Source organism: Protopterus annectens, chromosome 13.part0 (assembly GCF_019279795.1).
Source record: "Protopterus annectens isolate FY-2018-M chromosome 13.part0, PAN1.0, whole genome shotgun sequence".
Lineage (NCBI taxonomy): Eukaryota > Metazoa > Chordata > Ceratodontiformes > Protopteridae > Protopterus > Protopterus annectens.
The window spans coordinates 1,021,758,014-1,021,776,342 of record NC_056747.1 but is presented as its reverse complement, the minus strand read 5'-3'; the positions used below and the strand labels follow the sequence as shown (position 1 = coordinate 1,021,776,342).

General features: G+C 39.9%; 1 long non-coding RNA gene across 1 annotated transcript in view; it reads right to left on the bottom strand.

The window, feature by feature from the left end:
- The window catches only part of LOC122788092, a 159,064-nt gene that overhangs the window by 63,214 nt on the left and 77,521 nt on the right, over positions 1–18,329 (bottom strand). Inside the window, exon 2 of the long non-coding RNA XR_006362605.1 lies at positions 2,648–2,779. This is a non-coding gene — a long non-coding RNA (uncharacterized LOC122788092). The remainder of the gene's footprint in view (positions 1–2,647; positions 2,780–18,329) is intronic.

The following is an 18,329-nucleotide window of genomic DNA, read 5'->3' as shown; positions in this document are numbered from 1 at the left end:
TTCTGTCATGGTCCAAGTTTTTTGCATTGTCAGATGAGATAAAATGGATTTTTTTTTAGTATTAAACTGTTTGTATATTTATATATATGTACACATACATACACCCATATATATATATATATATATATATATATATATATATATATATATATATACATATATATATATATAAATATATATATATATATGTACACATGTATAAACATAAAACTCTTCAGTGGAATTGGATTTGTAGTAACTGCAGACCTACAATATTATGCAGACCACAGACATCAAATTTCATGGGTAAATAATAGTAAGCAATTTGAAAAGACCCGTCAACCATGATTGAGCATGTACCAGCTGGAGTGCAATATTACTTACTGTATGTCTGAACTTTCCTTGCGCTTTACAGTATGTGACAGTTTGCCTGACAAATCAAAGATATGGACAGCTACTGTTATATGACCCTTGCTAACAACTTTAACTGCTTATGTATTAACCCTTTTTGTTTGTGTACTGTAGTTTTCTGAGTTTACTCTGTCAGGTGTGAAATCTTCGTGGTTTTGTTTCAGTAAGAGCTCACATCCATGACATTACCAAGACTATGTCAGGCTGTAATACAGTTGAATGTAACAGAGGCAACAAATACATTCACAGAGAAGACAAAAAAAACTCCAGCAACAATAAGCAATGGACAAATCAGTAAAATGCTGCAAATAGAGGTGCATGCCAACAGTTAAACTGATGATATTGTTAGCAGAAGTGGTTCACTTTCTTTGTTATTAATCTAGGGTCACTAAATTACTGAGACAATCAAGAAATGCAAATGAAGTACTATCATTAAGAATACAATTGCAGTTTTCTTGGCACATGATGCCAAAAACATCAGTTTACCTTAACTGATATCTGCTGTGCATTTATGAACTGTGTGACAATTGTTGCATTACAACCCTTTACTATTTTTTTTTTCAATTAATTAAGCCACTGCAGCAAATATGTTCCAGATCAAGCAGTTAAGACTACTCTTTTTTGTCCACTCTGAATCATAACCTCTCCTTGTAAATTGAGAAGAGAGCAATTGAATGCTGTTTCTCCTTTTCAAATGTTCTCATTACAAAATGTGCTTACTGAAGTAATGAAAAAAATTCAAAGCAAACCTTACCCCCATTGAACTTGTACTATTTGTTTAAAGTGTACTACCAGTATGAATGACTCTTGTTACGTTAGTAACCAGTACTTTGTCTTGAACATCTGTGCCAGTGACAGTGGAAAAAGTATACAGCAATTTCCACACTGCCCTTTTGCAATAGTAATTACAATGTTCATTGTCTAAGAAAAGCAAATATCCACATACATGAAACATGAAGGTAATTAATCAGCACAGTGTGCTGACTTTACTTACGTGTGTGTATAAATATGGGTTACCCTTAGTACGTCAAAAGCGCACTACATCGACTTCCACTTCTTCGACACAGCAGAACATCGACAAATGAAGAGTCGATGTTTCCCGCACAGTAACTTACCGTTTGGCCATCCACCTGAACTTTGCCCCATACCACCGCAGTAGTGTGTTCTCGGAGTTGGAATATTAAGTTAGGGGGGTGTGGGGGGCGTAGCCCCCCACATTTGTGTAGTTAGTTTAATGACAGCTTTTCAGTTCTGGATAGCCAAACAGTAACTTACTGTGTGGGAAACTTCGGCTCTTCATTTGTCGATGTTCTGCCGTGTCGGAGAAGTGGAATTCGATGTAGTGGGCTGTCGACGTACTAAAGGTAACCCATAAATATATATATATATATATATATATATATATATATATATATATATATATATATATATACACACACACACACACACACATATAAATATATATATATATATATATATATATATATATACGCATACATACTCACACACACACACACACACACACACACACACACACACACACACACATACACACACACACACACACACACATATATATATATACACATACATTTACACACACACACACACACACACACACACACACACACACACACACACACACACACACACACACACACACGCACGCACACACACATATATAAAACAAGTGAAAAATTTAGTTTATAGCCTTAAATTTTTTTGTAGGCAATTTTCAGGACTTAAGAAAAATAAAACATATTCTCTGCTCTACAGGCTCAGTGTAAGGTATGCCAATCAGCTGCCTCAAATGACCATATATGCCTGTCTAAGTTCTGTGGAAACCTAAGGTACTAACAATATACCACGTTTGAGCCTTATGTAGAAGCATGAGGAGCTAATCACCATCTGACAGACTACTCCACCTAGTAAGACAATAACAAGCTTGTTTCAATCTTGTAGCCCATTAAAAAGATGCATTCTCGTGATTGAAATTCAGCATGCCAGCAATATGCACAGGCTATACATTTTGTTGTTAAATGAGATGCACCTCTTTCTTATTAAGCTGCTGCAAGACATAGTGGCAAGTTTTGTACCATACCTTTCATACACAAAGGAAACAGAACAGGAAAGAAATTATCATTATTTCATAAAAAGTTGATGGAGATACATAGTTAATGTTAAATTGTTGAATTATTACTATTGACATTATGTTTCTGGTGTGTAGGTCAAACCATAAATGCTAAACAATTCTTACTTTCATTTACAAAGTGTTTGTTCTGTTCCAAAATAATGAAGTTGGATTTTGTATTTTCTTCAAATTCACTGATAGCTTTCTTCTCTTCAAAGGAGTTAAACGAGTCCACTAGATTTCTCACGTTTGCAGTTCCTTAATAAAAGACAAAGTTGTATAAGACATTAATGTAGCAATACTTTAATGCATTGTGCTATCTCAGTTATAGTCTGTGACATACATTTTGTTGGAAAAATATAACTGTATTTTCCAGTTATGACAATACATTTACATTTGTATCAACATTTTAATGAGTTATTACAAATGTTTCCCTCATACAACTTATGTGCACAAGGGAAGAAATATAAATTGGTACACTGTACACAAAGAAGTAGGTGTAGTTATAGAGACAAAGTACATAGGAATACACCATAACCATGGATTTTTATATTAATATTAGAAATGTTTTATATTGAATTAATACTATTCTGTCGTCATCAGTGCCACAATATGCAAATGCAAGGTTAGTCAAAGGAAGAAAAGGATACTGATGATGTGGAAGATGCAGCTGATGATATACTGAACATTCACTCATGCACTCAAGTCATTAGACCACAAGTATCAGTAAGACTCAGTCAAAGTACATGTAGGTGCAAATGACCTGAGATGTACGTCCCTGAACTATATGAAGATAGACACTGTGGACCTCAAGGACTTTGAATCCCAGGTTGGTATGTGCTTAGTACTGATCAGCATTCTATCTTTACCAAGGATGATACCACAAACTGAGCAAAGATAACGGACTTCAATAATTGGTTTAGTTTCTGGTGTCATTCCAGTGGGGCATAATATTTTTCAGCTTGGGAGGATATGGTCAACAGACCCCATTGATTTGAACAGGACCGTCAGCATCTGTCCCCTCAAGGCTTTCGACTGTCCTCCCCATGTTGCCTTTTTTAGGCAATGCCAAACTGATAAACCTTCCGATGTAGTAAAACCAACCCAAGTGAATCTAAAGGTGTTATTACTCAATGCCAGGATCTTAAACAGGAAACTCCACTCCCTCAAGGTGCTCCTCACCCTGAAGAATGTGGAAATCTCTGAACTTACTGTGACATGGTTTAAAGCCATGGAGAGCACCCCAGCAGTGCAGGGCTACAATGCCTTCCACACATTCTGGCAAGCTACTGCATAGGCATGGACCAAAGTAAAGGTGTCTCAATCTGTATCAACAACAAATACACCTTAAGGCTAGTCAAACAGGATGATACACTTATGCTTCTCTATGTCCAGATTTCCACACGCAAAGTCCCATATCATATCGTTACAAGCTATAGGTCACACTTTATGACCCAAGAAACCTATAACTCATAGTAGGACTTACTGGAGGCCCTCTCTGTTCAATCCATTGCCATATTCATAGACAACATCAACTACTCCACAATAAAATTGGATACTTACATAACCCCTCATATATAGGCTCAGAGATTCCTGGACTTTATAAACACAAACACCTTTGACCAGATAGTCCATATGCCTATTAGGGGTGCAAATATACTTGACCTGATACTCAAACATGGGAGAATGCTGTACCCTGTAGTATAGTATCCTCTGTAGTAAGTTCAGGCCACAAAACTGTCTCCTTCATAATAAAAGTCAATTCTATGACACTAGCTAACCCTGTAACATTTAGGAACTATTCTAAGGCAAACGTCCGACTACTAAGTGATAACCTGTCAAAATTTCAAGCTTCCAGACCATGAGGACACAGCTGGCTCTGCTGAATTGTTCAGAGAAACCCTGTACAATCATATCAGTAAATGCAAAGAGACAGATATGCCTACCAGAAATAAGCCCAGAACTAACTCAAAAAACAAACCACCCTGCTAGAATCCAAATATAAACAGGTTGTACAACAAAACAAAAAAGTCACAACCAAGATTAGGAAGACCTACGCTCAGCAAGATAATAACATTCTCATCAATCTAAGCAAAGAGAGATGAGAATGTAAAGATAGCCTCCCATGAAAATGATAACCACAAGGCTTTCTTTATCTAGCTATGTCCAAAATCTCAAAAGTAGCACACAGCAGCGCAGAACTGATTGTAAATAGAGCCAGCTATACAGAATCTGGTGGCTGACAAATTCAGGTCCAGTTTTAGCCCTCGTTCCCCTGGCCGCCCCCAGGAAATACTATGAAACAAACCCCCAACTATCACAAGGGAAAAATGCCTAACTATGATTTCTCAGGCCAGAAATACTGACTCACTGGGCCCCGCTAACATCCAAGGATGCCTCTTAAATAGCTTGAAACATGACTTATCAAGATTACTGGAGTCCCTATTTATCCAAAGCCTCCAGACAAGCTTTGTACCACATCCAACCCTCTGCACAAGGGTGGGCCATCAATGGTACCTGGAAGCATATGTCTGACAACTTTCATATGCAAAGCCATGGAAAGAATTATGGAAATTATTAATGAGGACATAGAAAGCCTTCAAATACTGGATCCAACAGCAATGGATGAAGGCAAAATACCGCATACTGCCTACCTTGACCTGGTTAAGGCATTTGTAAACTCCACAAGGTCATTGTAAACAAACTCATAGATATAGGCATAAATCCTTATGTTACATGCTGGATAGCCATCTGGCTTTCAGATAGGTCCCAGGAAGTTACAATAGGAGAAACCACCTCTACAAAGAGGCCAGTCACTAGTGGAGTCCCTAAGGGTTCTGTGCTGGGTCCTCTACTTTCTGGCATCTACTTCACAGAAGTTAATACCAGTGTCAAGGGCTTCTGGCTGACCAAATTTGTAGATGATTGCAAACTAGGAGAAGTCATAGAATCCTCCCAAGATACTAACATCCTACAGGAAGGACTAACACAGACAAATGACTGGTGCCAAAGCCACGACTTAAAACTCAATGCCTATAAATGTTTAATAGTACACTTTTGGAAGTCAGACACCCTAAGAATTTTTTTCATCGACAGCATACCCCTAAATGGAGAACCAGTAGTCTGGAATTTGGGTATGCATGTAGATAGTAATTTGGCTTTCGATAAACATGTGCCTACAGTAGTCAGGAAAACTTTCTATGTTGCTCAACTTATAAGCAAGGATATGACATCTAGGTTCAAAGGCATCATCATTCCACTGTATTCAGCCCTCATTAGGACTATCATTGAATAAATGCCCTCTTTAGTATGTATCTGACCAGGTACATGCAACAACTGGAATGTCCACAGAGGTTCCTCACAAAAAGAATACAGGGTGAAAACAGCAAGTCCTATACAGCTTGCCTTGAAGCCCTATCTCTATACTCTGTTTCCTACAGACTGTTGAGAGGCAATCTATGTCTGGCATACAAAGCATACTTGGATCCCACTCTGATGAACCTTTTGCATATCCACAAAATGAATAACATCAGGATTTCTCAACCTAGGGATTTAAACATTGCTTGTGACATAAATAGGACAAGTTGGAGGGTGAGATGTGTCTCAGAGAATTGAAATTATGAAATGCAATATACAGAGCTTTTCTCATTGGGCTAGCATAGAAAAGGGGCTAATAGCCCAATTCAACTCTCCTGTCCAACAGACTGACAAAAATAAACAAGTAAGCAAAGAGCGTTCCTGGCTACATGTGGGAGAAAGTGGACAGTACTCATACAACTTTGTACCTATTATTTGTTTTAACTTGTAATGCATTTATGTGTTTTTACAAGGCTGTAAAGGATTACAAAAATAAAAATTTACCCTAGGATAATTTCTTCATAGTTCGGGATTTCTTTTTTTTTTTCATTATGGCATGGAACTATATTATGAGTATTATGTTAATTAATAATTGCCTCACTTTTGTCTAGGTTTACTTTAAACATTGTAGGGAGGACATAAAATGCTAACCTAATGAACCTACTGAAAATAAACTTCATTACATTTGTGGATGGCAAGAAAAGTACAGTTGTAATATGTGCACTTACCATAACAGTAGATATTCAATTAAATCACTGCTCCAGTAGCCTTAGTTATAAAGTTATATTCTGCCAAGGATATAATGGTCTTCCAAAGCCTTTAGCTCCCTCCACATGTGCCCAGGCTCCTGGTGGCTCGAGCACATAAGAGAGAAAAAAATAGCTTACACAAATTGGGAGGAGGAAGTAAGAGGATCCAAGAGCCCTTGGAGAATGGTCTTAGTAAAGCGCATTCTGGAACTGGAAAATGAATCCAGTTTGTATTGTTTTGTGAAAGTACATGCAGAGGACTACATAACTGCCTATATAATGCTTCTAGAGTCCACTCCTTTCCAATATGCCATCAAAGAAAGCAAGGCTCTATTAGAATGCGACTTAATTCTACCTGTAATTGTTTTACCATGGGGAAAAAAACAAGTGACGATAAAGCATGGAAGAATTGACACAGGTTGTGCTTTTTCAGTCCCATATTAGGAAGTCCACAGCTGTATTGCTTTCTTAAAGGGTTTAGAATTGACAAATTAACATGCGAGTTGCAAAAGCATGAGCAGAGTATACGGAATCCTTTCACCCTGTCAATCAGTTTCTGAAAGAAATGAGGGAGGTTGATAACTATATTAAAGGTGTACTCTGAAAAGTAGTAAGGGCATAAAAGGGAGATCTGTTATACAAATAATCCTATATACATGGAATACCAAAAGGATTAGCTCACAGTGAATAGTTGCAAATGAAATACTCGCTTGTAAATGTCAGACCAATAAATAAGTTAGTCTTTGAAAAATGAACAAAAAAAAAAAACAGCCAGAATAGCTGGTTCAAACATAGACATAAAAAATTTCCAACAAAAAGTAAAGACCTAAATTAACTGTCAACTGTGTAAGAAATGACCCTACGTTTAAATAGAACAAACCTCTTTGCAGAATACTTAAGAGTCTGAAAGAAAGAAGACGATACATGGGCAGACAGGCTGAAATGACCAATAAATACCTCTTGCTACAAGAGGAAACAGGCCATAGGATAGTAACTCTCACAAATATTTAAGAATATGGTAATAATCCCAGAGAGTGCCTTGGTGATTGGTGAGGCAACAGCTATAAAACCTCTTCCAGTGGTTAGCAGAAGATTTCCTAGCAGCAGGATTTGTTGTCTCCTTTAGTACTTGTGGCACATCCTCATGAAAAAGATGCCCAAAATGTATTAAAACTGAATCATCCAGGCAATTAGTTGAAGTTGCTTCAAACTGGGATATATCAAACTCCCCTTGTCTCGTGTGATTAGATGCAATCTGTGAGGAGGGTTGTGGTAATTGCCCCTGGCCAAATACATAAGAAAGGATAACCAATGTTGCCTGTGCCAGAAAGGAGTTACCACAATGACTTTTGGAGAGTCCTTCTCAATCTTCAGAGTTACCCTAGATATTGGTGAAAAAGGTGGTAATGCTAAATGAACATCCTTGACCACAGGAATGAAAATGCATGTGTTTCCTAGGCCTGCCTACAAGGAGTCCTGGTGCATAATTTGTTTAGTTGCCTGTTTTGAAAGGAAGTGAACAGATCTATATGAGGTGATCCCCACAACTGGATCAATTCCTGAAAGACTCTCCCATTCAGTTTCCATTCTTCAGAGTCTATTCTGATCCTGCTCAACTTACCTGTCAGTACATTTTGCGCCGATGGAATGTAAGATGTTTGCAAGGTTAAAAAATGCTAAAAGCTACCTCTCAAGTTATCATTGCCAGCCTGCGTGGGGTGGGGCTGGTGCCCCTATTTATTTACCATATAACTGTGTTGTCTGCAATCACTTATACGGGTTTATTCAGGGGACCGCAGATGATGATGAGCTTTTATAGCATGGATCACAGACAGGTTTGTTTGAACTATCAGAGTTCAGAAGGTATAATAAGAAGAAATTCAAGCAAATTATGGTTGAGAAAGCAGCAGAAAAATCGTATAAAGAAGACATTTCACAAATAATCAATAGATGCAGCTCATGTACCAGTTTTGACAGTGCATAGGACTGATCCTTGTGAAGTTTGTTTTGGCCCATTTTTACAAAGGTGTATTAGAGACTGGTATTAATGTTCTGCTGTGCTGAAGGTCTTTCAGACCTAACAAGATGTCATAAATTATTTAATCCCTTTTTGATAATACAAATAATGAGCTGAAGTACGAAGTGGTCTTACTTTCCTCCCAAGCTTACAATGTCTAGATTTGTGAAATGGCTGAAAAGTAATAAAACTTTACAGATCCGTGAAAGGAGTATTTTTTTCTCTTTCTAGGGGGGGGGGGGCAGCAAACCCCTGTTTTTACTGTTATATGCAGCTTTAAAGTTTAAGTTTGTGTTTCACTATACACATGTGCATGCACACACAGGCCATTGTTTGTTTTCTTTTTATTCCCCTGAGGACTGTGGCTCTAAATATTAAAACTTTTGCTGCACAGAGGTTATTGTTGACAATGTTTCAGATGACTGAAGTTTGATTAACTGCATAGAGATTGAACGAGAGGTTAGGGAAGGTAAAAGTGATCAGCTGATGCTGCCAGTTTGCCCATCCTTGAGTGGGTTTGTATCAGAGTACCATTGCATGATGGCCATCAAGGGGAAGATCTGGAAGTTCAGCTCCTGCAGTTAGCATTTGGAGAGGTATGAGTTGAGTCTGCCCAATAGTCAGCAGTCTAGTTGTGGAAAATAGGTGCATGGAAGCATGCACCTGCGCTATCCCTGTATATTGGGCATTGCATAACCCCTTCAGGCTTCAGGGATATTAAGACTATTTAAAAACTTCCCGATATCCACTGAACAATTGATGGGTGGAATCCCAGATGGATGGGCCAGTAGAGGAATTTACTTCCATTGCAAACTGCATTTCTGTGAATTTGTGCAGAGCTGATATAGCAGAAACTAAATTCTCCTGACTGTGAGCACAACTGGAATCTTTTCCCATCTGATATTCCAAACTGATAGTACACTTTTTCCAACTCAGTTTGCACTGTGCTGTATTTATATATTTGCTTTATTATTTATATATTTGCTATGTTGTTTCTCAGGGTAGCTCAGAAGCTAGTTTCAGGTTGGGGTTGTTGAGCCAGCCTATCTTAGCTGTTCATAATTGCCTGAGGTGTATTTTCTGTGCTGTAGTTCCATTACAAACTGCATTTCTGTAAATTTGTGCAGAGCTGATATAGCAGAGAACTAAATTCTCCTGACTGAGCAGAGCTGGAATCTTTTCCCATCTGATATTCCAGACTGATAAGTACAGTTTTTGCAATTCAGTTTGCACTGTGCTGTATTTATACATTTGCTTTATTATTTATATATTTGCTGTATTGTTCCTGTCTTTTCTTGTTGTCTGCACTGTTTTTTTTCCCTGACCTCCCTCCCAAGAGTTCTTGTAGTGTTAAACTTGGTGGCTTTGGATTTGCCCGCCCCTGCTGTAAATTTGTTCTTGGTCACTGCTCCCAGTCCAATCTCATCTGATCACTCATCATAGTGCAGTGAGATTATTTGGGTAGGACTACCCCCTTAGTTCTTTGACTTTGAACACTTCTGTTTCCTCCCTCTCCACTTAAAAAAAATTATACACTTTATTCATCTGCTTTTACTGCAGTTGTGTTCTTCATACTTTATAACCTTATTTTGCTGTGTGCTCTTAAGTGTTTGAGTGCTTTTATTCTGCTGCATTGCTAATTGGTAGCCTAATTACATTTTTTTGTTATTCTAAACATTTTAAGATTTGGTCTTAGCACTTGTGCTTAAGCCAAGTTACTTTACATTTAAGAAGGTTCTTATGGTCTATAAACTCTTGTGGACAAACCGTTAACAAAACCTTCTCTCCATAAAGTCCTACATACCATTGCTAGAATCTCCTTGTGTTGTGACTGAGTGTGCTTCTCAAACAATCTAGAAATATAGAGTTGATAAGTATATTTTTGGGCACTTTTTAACTGTTCAGAGTTCTGCACTGTCTTATTTTTGCTTGACTGAATTATTTATATATTTGCTGGCATTGTTTTCTGATACAAGTGTCTCCATTTTGATTTTTTCCTAATTTACTGCTTTCTGCGCTTGTTTTTAGTCATTTTTTAATTTAATTGCATTTATTTAAACTCTGTTTGCATTAATATTGCTACACACTTAGGTGTGCTAGCTTGCACTGCATTTGAATTGTTTTTACTGCTGTTTTGGCTGCTTTTCTGTATAAAAAAAAGTTCAAATCTTGTTTCCTGCCTTTCCTGTAACTTGTCTAGTCCAGATACAGATTTGCTGTATCCAGGACCGTTTGTAAGCTTCTGAGCCCTCTCAAGCCTTTCTGTGTTGGATGGAAGACTTATCAGTTGTAGTTTCCTGGCCGTTTGGGCAGTTTTTCCATCCCTTTCAACTTTCTGGTTTAAAAGCCTGCATTTGCGCAGGTTTGCACTTGTTTAAGCTCTGCGTAGTGGCACTGAGGTAAACTATTACTGGTGCCAGAAAGTCTGCTCTTCAGTTTTTTTTCCATAGATCTTGCTAGTTCTTTCTCTCTCTTGCACTTCAAATAGCTTAATAGCTTTGCACTTCAGCAGGTTTTTGTAGCAATTATTGTAGCACACCTAAGTGCCATCAGCACTAGTCGTTCTTCATGGAAATAACTCCAGTACTTAGTAGTTATGACCACTCCTTCTGGCATGATTAAAGGGCAGTTCCCTGTGCTTTCTCCCATTAACCTGGTGCACTTGGGCATTGTGAGGCAGTGTAGCAACTGCCTCATGTACACAGACAACCGTCTCCTCTTACCTCCCAACACTCAGACTTGTGAGAGATTCACTTATATCACCAAATTGGAAGCTATGCACTCTCCAGCCAAGACTGGACTAGCTGGTTAGGAGGAGGAGGTCAGCACCTGCACCACACCACATGGAATACATAGCCCTCCAGAACACCCACCATCACAGCTCTCACATAAAAACAAACAATACATCCACCTTCGCGGAGGCTCTCAACAGAAATTTACAAATTAGAATAAACAGCAGAGACCTCCAAGACAGAAACTCACTCGACCACCACAACACAGCACAAACTGCAGAACACAGCTCACCTCCACAGTATGGTCCTCAACCTAAGCCCCTAAGGCTAAATGCCTTGCCCAATCCACTAATCATAGGTGACTCAATAGTGAGGCACTCAGATGTCCCACTCACTAGGTTGAATAATGAGAAGGTAACAGTCAGTTGTCTATCAGGTGCCAGAATCTGACACACAGCACATACACTCAGGTCACTCCACAACAAGTACAAGTATGACTCTGTCATTGTCCATGTGGGTGTGAATGACCTGAGACGCACCTCCCTGGACTACATGAAAAGAGAAAAGGGGGAGCTCTCAGATTATGTGGCCCAGGCAGGTATGACTCTAGACCTGAGCAGTATCCTACCATCACCCAGAATGATACCGCAGTACAAACAAAAATAGATTGAGTTCAACGATTGGCTATGTTTCTGGTGTCATTCTAAGGGGATCCAGTATCTGTCTGCTTGGGATGACGTCATTGACAGACCTCGATGCTTTGCCAGAGACCACCTGCATCTGTCACCCCTGGGTTTCCGGGTACTGTCTAAGGCTCTTGCCACCCCTATAGTGCCTTTTTTAGGCGGTTTTCCAAAGACCACATTACCACCATAACAGCTATAAATAAATGCTGTCTGAGGGTCATGCTGCTCAGTGCTAGAAGTCTAAATCTCAAAATGCACTCGCTCGAAGCACTCCTCAAAATGGAGAACATCGACATTTGTGCTGTAACCCAGACCTGGTTTAAAGCGGCAGCAAACACCCCTGCACTACCAGGCTATAACTCATTCCACACATTTTGGCTCCAAAACATCGACCAAAGCTCCAAAGGTGGTGGTATCTCCATTTTCATAAAGGATATGCAGACCTCCAGATTTAGTAGCGCAGTATAAAGCATCTGAGATACTTCAGGTACACCTAACATTGGGTAAGATGGAGATCCAGGTCATATCCTGCTATAGGCCTCCAACCAGGTCATAATCTGCAATAGGTCCACAACCATGTCCCTAGACTCTTAACTCCATGCTCCTAAGAACCCTGGAATCTATCGAGGTCCAACCCAACACACTCATACTAGGAGACTTCAACTACCCCTCCATCAACTGGGAAACTACTCAAGCACTGGCCCAATGCTTCCTGAATTCATCAGTTCCATTGCCCTGGACCAGCTCATTCTGACCCCCACTAGAGGAAGCAACATCCTTGACCTGGTTATTACTGACATGGGCGACTGTTGCTCTACAACAATAATCAATCCCTCAGTGGTCAGATCCGACCATAAACTAATCACTATGGAAATCCACATCTCACCCACACCCCCCGCAAAGGTAACCACCAAGAAAAACTCCAAAGCTGACTTTGGGCTCCTAAAAACAAGAGGTGGCTAACTTCATGGCGTCCATGCCAATGGAAAATAGCTGCATGACTGCTGAATCATACACCAATGCACTGTACGAACATGTACATAAATGCATGGAACTAGCCATACCCAACAGGACCAAGATGCTCTTCTCCAAAAAAAGGAAGCCAATCTGGTGGTCCCTTGCCATTAATAAACTCTACAACAGAAGGAAGAAACTTGCAGAAAAAGGTGAAGTCCCAAGACTGGAAAAACACCCTTATTAGCCTCAACAAAAAGTTGAGATACCTCATCAAATCCTCCAAAGCCAGCTGTGAAGGCAGAATTGTGGCAGACACTAAAAACAATCACACAGCCTTTTATAGTTATATCACGAACCTCCACAACAATACCCAGATTTGCTCCGAGTTACTGCACAATGGTACCTCCTTTACTGAGCCAACAGATATTGCCAACATACTGGTTGACAGATTCAGTGTCAACTTTACCCCTCTCTCCCCTTTAAAGGACCAATCACAATAGCAGAAGAATATCAGACACCCAGCATTATTGCAGCACAGGTTAAAACTGCATTGTCCAAGGCCAAGAATACAGCTTCCATGGGACCCGATAATATCCCTGGCTATGTTCTACATGAACTAAAAAGTGAACTGGCACCACATCTGTGTGCCCTATTCAGTCACAACCTCACCTCAGGCTTTGTCCCTACTGAAGTGAGTACAGACCCTGGGAATTATTGCCCCATTAGCCTAACGAGTCTGATATGTAAAACTATGGAGTGCATCATCATGGGCCTGATTAACAAAGATATAAAAAATCTCCAAACTCAAGAACCCGCGCAGTTTGGCTTTTTGAAAGGGAGATCATGCCTGCTCAACCTGGTTGACTTCTTTGAGTCAGTCACCAGGGCTGTGGATGAAGGTAAGACAGTGCATACAGCCTACCTTGATCTGGCCAAGGCCTTTGATACCATTCCTCACCTCAGAAATTATTGATAAACTCCCCAAACTAGGCATCAACCCCTATATCACTAGGTTGTTTGCAAATTGGCTCTCAGATGGAACACACAATGTGAAAGTAATGGACTTCAAGTCAGACTGCTGACCAGTCACAAGTGGGATCGGTCGGGTCCTCTCCTGTTCGGCATCTACTTCTCAGAAGTCCAGGCCAACACAAAGGGAATCTGGCTGACCAAGTTCGCAGACGACTACAAGCTGGGAGCCATTATTAACTCCCCAAGTGATGCAGACATCCTACAGAAAGGCCTCACTGAGACCAATGACTGGTGTTGAAACCATGGCCTTAAAGCTTAATGACAAAAAATGTGTCATCACCTTTGGTAGAAACTCAGTTCCCACTAATTACCACATCGATGAGAGCTCACTGAACATTGAAGGTGTTAAGAGATCTGGGGATGCAGGTTGACAGCACCATCTCCTTCGACCACCACATTGCCACTGTGGTCAGAAAGTCCTTCTATGTGGCACATCTCATTACCAAGGGTTTTGCATCCAGGAAGAAAGAGGTCATTGTCTCTGTCTACTCTTCCCTCATTAGACCAATCATGGAGTATAATGCCCCATTTGGCATGTACCTCATTAGACACCTGCAACAGCTGAAGCGGCCACGGAAGTACCTCACAAAGAGGATCCTAGGCATTAAACACACGTCCTACATGGACAAACTCAAAATACTCCACCTATTCTCTGTCTCATATCGCCTACTTTGAGGCGATCTTTGCTTGACTTACAAAGCCATATCTGACCCTGCTCTGTTAGAAATGCTACATCTAAAGAAATCCCAATCCCTCCGCACCACATGCTCCAGAGACCTCATCCGCATTACCACAATCAACAGAACATGCTGGAGGGACAGGTTCCTCACCCAGAGACTGCCCATGCTCTGGAACAGACTTCCCATACATGTCAAGCAGAGCACTTCGCTGCCCCTCTTCAAGAGAAATCTTGGTGAGTGGATGGGTAATAGAAAGTTCACCCCGGGATCACTCCAGTGGCTCTACCTGATAGAGCCACTGGGAACTAACGTTGGGGGGCACCATGCCAGGGCACTTCTATGGGCTAGGCTTGTAAAGGCTCCAGGGCCATTAGCCTAGTACACAACTATGAACCTATGAACCCACAGGCCTTGCACTTTTACCCCCATAGAAACTACTCCCCTTCTGTAGTTATAGATTGAGTTGGGATAGGAGAGAAAAAGGGAGACCTGGATTCTGAATAATCAGTAGTGTTCAGCAACGCAACTACTTCTTGATAAAGACCAAAGTTCCATAGGATGAGAATGTTGGATCCACATTTTTTTAGAAACCATTGAATTTTTCTCATGTGTTTTCTAGGGAATGGACGCATGAGAAACAGTGATGCCATGACCTCTAGAATGCTGAGATATTCCCTGAGTGAAGTGTGAGACTGACTGGAGAAACTCAGCAAAGTTTCCAGATAGAAATCCACCTTTTCCTAGGCTAGGAAAGCTTTTTACAGAGAAGCGTTGATTAGGCAGCTTTAAAAACACAACCCTTTGTGATGGAATCAATGAGGTTTTTAAACATTTATCGGGAACACCAGATTGTTAAGGAGTGAAGAAACTCATGTTAAGGACTCTTGACTTCTGGCAAAAAACACTGTAGAAATAAGTCATCTGAATAAGAAAATATGTGGATGTCTGCAGTCTGCAATGAGCTGTCACTGGAGCTAGATACTTTGCAAATACCTTTGGAGTTGTGGATAACCCAAAAGATAATGATACTTTAACTGTTTATCACAGTCTAATTATCGACTATGATAAGTTCTTTTAAGTCTAATTTTATCATAATAATGTTACCACATACCTAAACCATAAAGGCCTCCTAAATGTAATACTAAGAAACAGCAATCTCACAAACACTCAACTCAGGCAGCACTCACCATGAAACATATCTGAGACTCAGAGACTCAAATCAGAAGCCCATAAGGCAAAACTCTTGCACAATCCAGTGGGGTGACTGTTGCAGTGTTCCACTTATTTGGTGCAGCCCCCTTTGAAGGTTAGTACTAAAAAGCTGCTGTAGAAGGTTTGCAGGTTATGCTTCAGGCTGACAAATAGCCATCCTAGTATGTTATCTGGCCCTCAAGAAGCAATGCTCTTGGCTCTGGATAGTGAATTTAGAACTTGTTCCAGGGAGATTTCGGGGGGAGATATGAACACTAACAAAAGGTCTGGGCAAGAGAGAAGGTGAACTTAGAGCTAAGTTTATCAGTTAAAATATTGCAATTTTGAACATTTTTTCTGAGGTTTCTGACAAAGGCCTAGGTTGTTTTTTACCTCACATCTAGCTTTGGGTGATTTAATCAAGGTCAGATGTTCTCTGTTAGCCTTAGCAATATTGTTTTAGCATTACAGAATTAGATTTGTTTTTACATTCATTTAACTTTTTCCTTATTTCAGTGAGTGGCAGATGTTTCTAGACAGTCATTTATATGTTCATAAAATTTGCTGGTGAAGAATTCCACATTTTTAGCTGGGTCCTCAGGGGAGATAGGAAGGTTGAAATTTTCCAGGTTATGACTCAGCTTTAATAGATATCCTTAAGCATAATCGAAATAGCAAATTATTGGAGGATTCTTCTTGCTTCAGTCTTATGGTAAATCTGACTGCTTTATGGTCTAATTTCACTACAAGGGATGTTACAAGTGGTGCTGTCCCATATTGGTAATAGCTAGGTCCAAGTTTTGGCACCCCTCTTTGGGGTATGGATTAGCTGGTCCAGTTTGTTTGTAATTATGAAGTCCAAAAATCTCTGGACATTTAAACATAGTTTATATATTTAATCCAGCTAAATGCCTATGTAACCCATTGGATAGCAAACTGGCTCACAACTAGAACACAAAATATTAGGGTGCGTGGATCTACCTCCACCAAGAGACCTGTCAATAGTAGAGTAAGGGCTTGGTCCTCAGGTCACACCTTTTTGGCATCCATTTCTCAGAGATCAAGGCAAATGCTGAGGGCTTTATGGCTGACGAAGTTTGCTGGTGACTGTAGACTCAGCACCATTGTAAACTCTCCAGAAGAAACCAAGATCCTTCTGCAAAGCATGTCATAAATAGCTGGAGTCAAAAACACAGCCTAAAACTGTTACAAAAAGTGCATATTTGTATGCTCTGGCAAGCAAGATGTCCCCTGCAACTATCACATCAACAGCACTCCTCTGAAAATTTACACAGTAGTGAGGGACCTGTAAACATATGCAGACAATAAACTTGTGCTGACTATTGTTAGGAAGTAATTATTTATAGTACAAATCATTAGCACGGTATGGCTTCCACATCTACAGAGATGAGCATTCCACTCTACACTTCACTCATATCAGTCACTGAATATAATGACTCATTCGGCATGTATCTGTCCAAGCACCTGACTGAACTTGAGTGACCACAATATTTTCTCAGAAAGAAAATCAAAAGGCTAAATCACAAAAGCTACTCTCATGATCTTAAAGCCCTGTTCCTCTTCTTAGTGTCTTGCAGGCTGCTAAGGGAAGATCTTTGCCTTGCATGCATCCTCGTAGACATTCTACACATCTTTAAGTCCAACAGTGGAAGAAACAACTAGTCTACAGACCGCAATCTGTATTGCAAATTAAACAAAACATGCTGGAGGGCTAGATATGTGTCACAGGGAATACCAGTTCTAAGGAACCACCTTCCTCTCCATGTGAAGTTAAGTATGTCTCTTACTCTATTCAAGCACAACCTAGATGCATAGATGTGAAACCATAAGTTCAACCCTGGTATGACACCCTTGTCCGATAAGGGTAATAATATTTTACTATACATAGGGTTCTCACACAATACTAAAAGATTATGCCACACGGGGATATACACGACTTCTGTAAAATGCAGGGGCATTGGAAGTAATCTACTAAGCATAGAAAAACGCTACACTGCTAAATATCTTCACAGATCAGTAGACTAACATGAACCTATAAAACTTACAAGAGGAATGACTGGTTCTAGACTCTGTAGGGTCAACATCTTGAATTTTGGTATTTTCATAAATAGGCTGAGAAAGGAATGATCTAGAACTGGTCACCAGGAAAGCTATTTCTTTGGCACTAGAAACATTCTAGAAAAGAAGCCTTCCTCCTCTTTGGTCTAAAGACATGTGTTGAAAAACCAGATGAAATAACTCTGGGAGGATGTTCCCTGAAATGAGGTATGTGTATCCAGTGTCAACGGTACCCCTCCTGAACCACTTTTAGTACCCACGAATATGAAATTATCTTTTGCCAAAGGGGAAGACTGAGAGCAGTCTTCTGGACAGATTTAGTGACACT